Here is a 10,331-nt window from a genome sequence, read left to right on the forward strand (position 1 = left end):
GCTTTAGGAGTTGTATAAGATGTTGAGTAAAATAAAGAGGTAATCAGTTTTGGAATGATACCTAATAAATGTTGAATTTCTTGTATCAAAATTTGATGTTCTTGTAAGTTTATGATAGTCTACTGTTCTTTTCAAATGGCTGTTTAAAATTGGGGATTTCACCTAAATATCACCTAAAATACTAAACAATGTAGAATTATTCTAAATATCATAAACGAAAACATGTATAAAATATAATTTTCAGCCTTTTTAAAATACCAAACACCATAAAAGCTTTAAAAGCAAAGCAATCTCACATTCCTTTCATATCATAATTTAACAGATGATTCCAAGATCTACCCATGTAAATTCAAGTAGTCATAAAAGTGATCAAAGTGATTGAAATGGTATGTCACAATGTCATCCACTTACGTTTGATGCAATCATGTACATATATTCTATATCAATTAAATCACATTTAACATATACACATACTCCTCATTTGAATCCAACTATCACAAATAGTGTTCAACAAGTATTACATTTAACATATACACATACTCCTAATTTAAATCTAACTATCACAAATAATGTTCAACAAGTATCAATTCACATCTATGCAAGTCAATTACAATAATTCACATCAAATACCACAATTCTCAAATCACAAACACAATTAAAAAGTAACTTCATATCATGTTTATACTTACTTCTAGGTCACTAATTTTCTTGATGACGGCTTGTACCATTCTCCGGAATATCTTCAATATTATGAGCACTTATAATATAATTTAGCATATGATTAAATAAAAATTACACCCTCTTAAAACCCAAAATTATTTACTTATTCATTTTTATTTTTCATTGTATTACATTTGTTTCCATTAAATAATTTGATTCTTTTTCCTACTTAAACTAGACAAACATGATTAACATAATTTGATTCTTAAAATTGTTTCTCTCACTAAAGTTCTGGAGAATTTCAGATGATCATCCATCATCTAATCCATCTAATTTTAGAGGTTTGGATAAATTTCCCCATTTACCCATACATATATCTATTTATTACTCTCTTTTATCACCACTATTATTATTATTATTATTATTATTATTATTATTATTATTATTATTATATTGGATCTATGTAAAGTATTATTTAAATTATATATCTAACAAATTACACTTCAGTCCCTATACTTTTAAGATTGTTCAATTTAGTCCATATACTTTAAGGCACATTTAAACATATATTATCTAATATTATTATCTATATGAATTATGATGTATTCAATGACATAAGGACATGTAAAATGCAAATATTATTTACTAATGTCCCTAATAATGTCATGTAATGCATATGTCTATATGAAATAAAATGCACAAAATTGAGATGTTACAAAGCTTGTCAATTTGCTAAGCATCACAGAGTTTTGTATCCTCTGCGAATGAGTAAACGTGTCGAGTCTTCCTTTTATTTAGTACACACTGATGTATGGGGTCCGCGTCCTGTTGTGTCCAAACTTGGTTTTCGTTATTTTGTAACCTTTGTTGATGATTATTCTCGTGTTACTTGACTTTATCTTATGAAATATCGTTAAGAATTATTTACTACCTTTTGTGCCTTTCATGCTGAGATTCGCACACAATTTAACAAATCTATTTGTATTTTGCGAAGTGACAATGCTAAAGAATATGTATCTAGCACTTTCCAATCGCATCTTTCCCAGCATGGTATTATTCATCAGACTTCTTACATTGTTACCCCTCAGTAAAATGGAGTTGCCGAACATAAGAATCGTCACTTCTTATAAGTCGCTCGAGCACTGTTGTTTCATATGTAGGTTCCCAAAGTTTTTTGGACAGATGCAGTCTCCACTGACTATTTTCTCATCAACTGTATGCCTTCATCGGTCCTTAACGATCAGATTCCATACCCCATTCTGTTTCCATCGTCTTCTTTATTTCCTCTCACACCACGTGTTTTTGGGTAACTAGTTTTGTTCAAGACATGCGACCACAAGTCTCCAAACTTGATCCCAAATCAATCAAGTGTATCTCTGTGGGTTATTCTCGGACTAAAAAAGGTATCGTTGCTACTCACCTTCTTTGGGCTGTTATTTGGTGTCCGCTGCTATTACCCTTTTTTTAAAACACTCCTTTTTATGGTCTTGAATCAACTATTTCTGTTGATCTGGCAAGTCTATCTGACGATAATTATTCTTGTTTATACTGTAAGTGAGCAGGTGGTTTCTATTCCTTCTCGACCGGTTGTTCATCACGTTTATTCTTGGCATATATGTCCCTTAAGTGTTGCACCTTCTAGTGCTCCAGTTAACAGTGTCCCCCTCCATTTTCGTCTCTAGATCCTTCCCCATCTTCAAATCCTAGCATTGACCTTCCTATCGCCCTTCGAAAAGGTACCGCCAATGCACTTACACGATTTCTTCATTTGTATGTTATGATGCGTTATCACCTTCCTCAAAGTCTTTTGTAGCCTCTTTAGATTCGGTTGTTGTTGCTTCCTCCCTTCTTGAAGCATCGACTCATCCTGGATGGCGCCAAGCAATGCAAGAGGAAATGCATGCCCTTGAACAGAATCATACTTGGGATCTAGTGTCTCTTCCATCTTAGAAGCATGCTATTGGTTGCAAATGGGTGTTCACTGTCAAGTTCAATCTGGATGGTTCTGTTGCTCGGTTGAAAGCTCGTTTGGTTGCAAAAGGTTATGCTCAGACTTATGGCATCGACTATTTAGAGACATTTTCCCCTGTTGCCAAACTCTCCTCCGTTTGATCGTTCATTTATTTGGCTGCTACTTACAACTGACCGCTTTATCAACTTGATGTCAAGAATGCTTTTTTGAATGGTGATCTATGTGAGGAAGTTTACATGGAGTAACCTCCTGGTTTTGTTGCCCAGGGGGAGTCTGGGAAAGTTTGCAGGTTACACATGTCTTTGTATGGATTGAAGCAATCTCCTCGTGCCTGGTTTGGACGATTCAGTGCTGCTATCATTGAATTTGGTCTTCGTCGAAGTGCATATGATCATTCTGTGTTCTACTTATCATCTAGTTTTGGGTGCATTTTACTAGTATTATATGTTGATGACATTGTAATTAATGGAAATAATGAAACTGACATTACAAAACTAAAAGAATTGCTTGGTACTTGTTTTCAGACAAAGGACCTAGGATAATTGAAATATTTTTTGGGGATTGAAGTTTGTCGGAGTCGTAAAGGGATTTACCTTACTCAGAGAAACTATGCCTAGATGTGTTAAATGATGTTGGTTTGGTCGAGGCAAAGACTTGTGATGCACCTATAATACCAAATGGGAAGTTGAAGACCGACGATGGAGATTTACTTCCATTGGAAAATTGAACTATCTCACAATCACTCGTCCTGATATTTCCTTCGTGGTGAGTGTTGTAAGCCAGTTCATGTCATCTTCAAGAACTTCACACTGGGATGTTGTCAATCATATTTTGAAATACCTAAAGGGGACTCCGGGGCATGGTGTACTGTATCAAAATCATGGGCATCACATTGTTGAAGGTTTTACATATGCGGATTACACATGAGATCTAATAGATAGGCGTTCTACTACGGGTTATTGTGTATTTGTCGGGGGGCAACCTATTATCCTAAAAAAAGTAAGAAGCAGAGTGTCGTATCTAGATCCAGTGTAGAATCTGAGTACATGAATATGGCACAAACTACATGTGAACTTGTATGGCTACACAATCTTCTTGGTGAGATTGTATTTCCTCAAACGAAGCCTATGAAGTTATGGTGTGATAATGAAACAACTATCTATATCGCCAATAATCATGTATTCAATGAAAGAACAAAGCACATAGAAGTTGACTGGCGCTTTACTTGAGAAAAGCTAGAAGATGGCACAATTACAACTCCACACATCAGAACATGGGGAGAATTGGCAGACGTGTTTACGAAAGCATTACCAGGAAATCGGGTTAACTATATATATAACAAGTTGGGCATGATTAATATCTATGCTCCACTTTGAGGGGGGAATGTAATTAATATAAGGCATGCCCAAGGCTGCTATATATCATGTAATTAATATAGAGTATGCTCAAGGCTGCTGTAGGGTAAAAACGTCTAGGCTACTTATAGGGTAAGGATGCTTGTCTATCTTTGGGATAACTAGCTAGTTGTGTATATAAATATATGTCATGTGATACCGAAAAAGATAGAGAAATAAGATTACAGAAAGTTACAACTATTGTTATTGAAAATTGGGATATCAAAAAATTTCTATATATACATCTAGGGAATAGAAATGTTTGGAAAGCTTTCTTTCAAGAAAATACACAAAGCTTTCTTTCAAATTTCATTTGACTTTGTTAGGAAATATTCAAGTGCCTAAAAAGTTGGTTGTATCAGAATGATTATATTAGAATCGAGTTGTATGATTTCTTATTTATTATGGACCAAATCTTTAAATAGTCTTTTCTTTTGAGTGAAAAAACAAGATCTTTTTATTTGGTCAAGATTTACCACAGTTTCGTCACTCTTTTTGTCACTCTTTATTACCCATCAAAAAGGGTATTTACCACATATGCATTATGATAAGATTCTTAGTTGCATTATTTATAGCTTCCTTGTTCGTAAACAAAGTTGATTCGGAATTTTCTTTTGATGGAAGCGTTATCGAGAATGATTGAGCGTAAAGCATTTGTAGGTGGTTTTTGAAGTCCTCCGTCAAATCCCAGGTCTCAACCCTAGACTAGATTATCAAATTCCTCTCGAGAAAAAGAAGCTTAACTTACCGTTGGTGCTATTACAGAATCAGTTGTTAACATAACTGTTGTTGGAGGAATAACCATTTTTAGTTTTAGCTTATTAATGTAGTGGTCGACTTTCCCATATGCACGCGCCTGCCAGAATGCCTCATTCAAGATGCAGTCGATATAATAAAATGTAACACCTTACAGGTAAACAAATTTTTTTTTTTGGAAAAATCAACGATTTATATGAGTTACATTTATTCTACATATTGGTGATGAGATGGGAGAGTGTGAGATGGCTTCCAGACCGACCTTTCGTCCATGATATATATAGTTCTTTAAGCTTCTAGAATCTAAGTCCATCTTTTTCTTCAACTAACTGGTAAAATTATTTTCTATTCTATTTAATTCATGTCATGTAATGCATATACAACAACAATAAAGCCTTAGTCCCGAAATGATTCATGTCGTGTAATGCATGTGTTAATAAAAAGCAATGTACGAAATCACTATGTTACACTCCCCCCTCTTTTAAAAGATTTCGTCCTCGAAATTTATTACATAATTCGTGAAACAGGGGTATTCCTTCCTCATGAAATCAAAATATGTATTGATGTAATATGAACATGAACATGAACATTCAAAAGGTAATAATCATACTAAATAAGTTAATCCAAGTGACATAGGTCCTAAGAGAAGATCAAAGCACTTGTTAACTTCGTACAATGTTCCACGAAAAGACGTTTTGCACGTTAGTGAATGGACGAAGGAATTTCTTCAAGTGGGATGATCAATGGAGGATTGAACATCTAGCTCGAGGGTGACAACTAAACAATGAAATATCTAAAAATATGAAAACTTAGAATGAATTGTAAGGGACTATTTAAAGGAAACCATGCCTTAATGGCGAAATGGTAAATGAATTACAATTGAAATTGCAGTTAAGAATTTGAAAAACTGGGCCAACATGGCATGGTTTATAGGGCATAAGGCATTTTGAGCTTGATTTCTTCACCATCGATAGTGCTGGACTTCACAAGACGTATTGATGCAGAGAACACATTATGTTGCATGATGGTCTTTGAGGCATTGGGTCGACGAGGTTTAACACAACTTATTGCCAAAGGGAGAACACTCTATTATTGGAATTTTATGCAATATCATCATGGAGGTTGGCTTAACATGACATGTTGCATGGTTAAGCATCCTTAGATTTACTGAACTGAAACATCAATGAACTGAAATATTACTCAACTGAAAAATTACTGAACTGAAACATTACTAAACTAAAACATTACTAAACTGAAACATCACTCAACTGAAACATCACTGAACTGAAATATTACTAAACTGAAACATTACTGAACTGAAACATCATTGAACTGAAATATTACTAAACAGACACATCACTGAACTAAAACATTACTAAACTGAAACATTACTGAACTGAAATATTACTAAACTGAAACATAACATTACTCAACTGAAAAAAAAACTAATATGCTTCAGTCAATTTAACTTTCAAAATAAGTGAATCTTTCATTCCTAGAATTTTCCTAACGGGGCTATAAAACTATCATAATTGTTAAGTTTTATAGGTGATACATGATTGGATTATTAAAACATTGCAATGAGTTGTCACAATTAGAAAAGGTGATGTGGAAATTTTGGTATTCTTTTAAGATTATAAAGTCAAATGGTCACAATTCTCTCTCTCCCTCCCTCCAACTCTTTCACCTCTCTCTCCCCACGCTCTCTCTCATCTCTCGCATGACAGCTCTGACTGAATGAAAGGATCGGTAAAAAAAACTCATAATTCATAATATATGTAAATTTATTCAAGTTGACATTTATTTTTCAGAAGTTAAACACGAAATTGTTTCCTAATTCATGGAAAAGAAACAAATCAGAAATGGGTAGGAATTAAGAGCAAAGATAAAAACAACATACATATGAAATTGGTGAGTTAGAGGTGGAGGAAGGCTTTTACATTGCAATTGGAGGTAGATAAAGGGAAGTTGGCGGAAGAAGGCTTTTAGGTTGTCGTGTCCCCTTTCTTTGAAAGTAAAAAATTAATTACTTGGCACCTCCAAGCTAAGAAATGGTAATTCTTTTTGGCATGATCTAAAATCATTTCACAAATAAAAAAAAAAAAAAGAGAAAATGGCCAATTTGATTCTAACATTTTCAGGAAAGTGCATATTTGACTCTAACATACAAAACCGTACAAATTTATCCCTAACGTTTCCAAGTAAGATCAATGTTACCCATATCTAATAGAAAATTTGAACAAATTGGTTTGACAGTTATTTGGTTGTAATATCAGACCTTCCAAACAAGTTGTCGATTAATTGAAGCAGTCTTATACATTTTTTGTTGGTTGTTTGTAACTATATTCACAAGCTTTTGATTGTAAGTAATGGAATCTTTATTCTGATCCTCAACACAATGACTCTTCCACCTCAAATCCCTTTTGAAAAGGAAAACACACTGTTGGAGCTAGCCCACTTACCATTATTGAGCGGCAACCAATTTCATGCAATTCCTGAAAGTTTAAATCTATTTATATTTGCAGTATAAAAAAATTATAACTTACTTATCTACAATAGAGGGCGGAGATTTAACATTTCAACCATTTGTAAAAAGATAACAATTAACATATACAATTCAAATTTAATGATGTAGCCAATTGATAAATTGATATGATGGGTTAATTCGATAACATGAGAAAATTGACCTAATGGCATACTATTACGATATATTTTATTAATTAGCATCGTTTAATCAGATATTGCACTTTTCATAGTTTTATGAGGGCTAATCACACAAGGTGTCATTTTATAATGTTTTGAACTATAATTCTCGATTGGCCAAAACATTATTTTCAATTATGCATATTAATATTAGAAATAAAATCTCAATGATGATAGATAATATAATATGTATCTTACATTGATAAAGTTTTGGATCCTATTCAATAGAAAATCTTGGTACCCATTCACATCATAGATTAGCCTTCTCGTTGGGACGTCATAATAGTTGAAAAACCAATCATTTGATCCAGCACTTAGAACTATCAACGAGTTATTAACAATGGCCATGGCTTTTTCTTCTCCAACAAGCCCTTTCATCCTAATTATATGGAGTTTAAAGTTTTGAATTTGCTGGGAAATTGGGATAGCTTTACTAGTAAAACTAGTCAAGTCATCAAACCCTGACCCTGCTGAAGCAAAATTAACACCGGTAATCAGATCATCATTTGAAAGGGTTGGATCCAAGAATGGTGGAAGAGATTCTTTAATTCCTAAAAAAGAAGCCAACATGTCAGAAAGAAGTTTTCCGTTTGAGAATCTTCCTGTTGGCAAGTTAGATTTATAATTTTGACCATATGGGAGATAATTAGCTTGCAGCCATGTAGGGATATAATTATTATTGCCAGTGTCCATGACTGAATCGCCAATAATGAAAATTTCTGGAAATTTTGGCAAAGAATGAGAATTAGAAGAGGGTGCAGGTGTAACTTCTGCTTGTGCAAATTTATATATGTACAAGTAGAAAAGGATTGCTAAGAACTTCATAGTTTCCATTGTTTAACCCTGATAAGGAAAAAATCTTGAAATTATGAACAATTAAGTTGCCCTTTTGTATTGCTGTAACATATATTATATACAATAATTTCATAAAATTGTTATCAATTTGTTTCTTTTTTGTAAGGTTTTCAACTGTTTAGGCTCTAGTACAGGTAGACATAATTAACAGCTTAATTTTTTTGGCTATTTTTATATTCGAATTGTTAAATTTACTAAATTTCCATGGTTTGAATAACTAATGTATATATTTGTCTGTGTATTGTTACCTCTCTTTCTTACTTGTAATACAACTCAAACCCTAATTCTTATGCAAACATATAACACTGATGCTTTTCTAGCGAGAATTGATTCAACTCTTCTCTTGAGTTGGAATTTAACATTTGTTATTATATATATGTATATATATATATATATATATATATATGATGTAATAAAGGAAATAAGAAGGACATTTGTGTATATATTATATTCTATGTAAATAAAAAAGTCTTACAAAAAAAACTTTTAAAATGACATAACTAAGTATGCCTCAATATATATATATATATATATATATATATATATATATATATATATATAAATATATATATGCTGTAATAAAGGAATAAGAAGGACATTTGTTTTTTTTTTTTTTGAAGAGAAATTTCATTAATGAGCCATAGAATGGCAAAAGTTCAGTACAGAATCAGAAATAAAAGATGGAAAGACATTAAAAAACTTAAGACTAGCATAATGATTAGCCGCCCGAGCCAAAGCATGGGCAAAGCTATTTGCTTGTCTTCTGATAAAGCGGACGGAAAAACCGCTGTTTAGTAAGAAGGCAGACCGGCATTGAGTAATAATATCTCCAAACTCCGATAAATCTTCTTTCTTAGAGTGAATAGCGTTGACGGTTTCCAGCGAGTCAGTCTCGAATATCATATTGTTCATTCCTAGCTCACTAACCCATTTAACCACATTTAGTAAGGCCCATGCTTCTCCTTCTCTAATTTCCATCTCCCTTTCAATCTTTGCAGATCTAGCTTGCAGAAAGACCCCTTCTTCGTTCCTGATCACTGCTCCGCCGCCCGTCACTCCCAGCACGGTAAAGAAGCTCGCATCAAAGCAACAGGACAGCGATCCAGAAGGCGGACGATGCCATTTCCTCTCACATTCCGACAAGGTACGCATTTCTCCTCTTATTGTTCTGCACTTCCTGGTGATTATCCACTCCTCCAAAATCCGCTTGCTATCACGAACAATTATCAGTGGTGGTTTACTCATCTGTCTCCAGAACTTTTCATTCCGGGCTTGCCACCAATTCCAAAGAAGCATCATAAACAGTTCACCTTGTCTCTGATCTCCTACCCTGCACATTTTGAAAAAGAAATCTGCGAAATTGCTCGCATCCTCCCCACATCTATGTACCTGTGCAGTAAGCCCCGCCTCCTCCCATACTTCCTTCGCCTTTGGGCAGAGAACAAAGAGATGCCAAACATCCTCCATCTCCGAATTGCACATCACATAGCAAGTCTCTATGTCAATATCTCTTTGCTTGAGACGGAACCTATTCTAATTAAGCGCAAGCAAAAATACCTTACCTTGAACGGTATTTCTGCCTCCCAAACAACTTGCCAGTTACCTTCCTTTCGCAATTCATTGTTATCAGTAAGGGTTTCTGTCGTTAGTCTATAAGCGCTCCTAACCGAGTAGCAACTGTCACGGGTACCATTCCAAATGAGTTGGTCTTGGCCTCCACCTTCACATACCGTTGATATGATAATAGCTGCAATGTCCGACTCGGAAAACATTTCCTGCAATAATTCAACATCCCATTCTACCGAGTTTGGAATGAACAAATCATAGACTTTTAAGTTCTCAAGCCCCTCAATCACCGGTGTTGTTATTCTTTGAACATGTGAATCTCGAATCCAAGGGTCATTCCAAACGTTAATTGACCTTCCATTTCTAATTTTCCATCTACCTCCTTTAGTTAGCAATAGCTGCGATCCCCAAATGCTGCGCCATAT

At 34.2% G+C, this 10,331-nt stretch overlaps 1 pseudogene; it reads right to left on the reverse strand.

Annotated features, from left to right (window-relative positions):
• Positions 1-3,360: 3,360 nt before the first annotated feature.
• LOC136227184 (GDSL esterase/lipase At2g30310-like) lies at positions 3,361-8,379 on the reverse strand (annotated as a pseudogene).
• Between the last annotated feature and the right edge of the window lie 1,952 nt (positions 8,380-10,331).

Source organism: Euphorbia lathyris, chromosome 4 (genome assembly GCF_963576675.1).
Source record: "Euphorbia lathyris chromosome 4, ddEupLath1.1, whole genome shotgun sequence".
Classification (NCBI taxonomy): domain Eukaryota; kingdom Viridiplantae; phylum Streptophyta; class Magnoliopsida; order Malpighiales; family Euphorbiaceae; genus Euphorbia; species Euphorbia lathyris.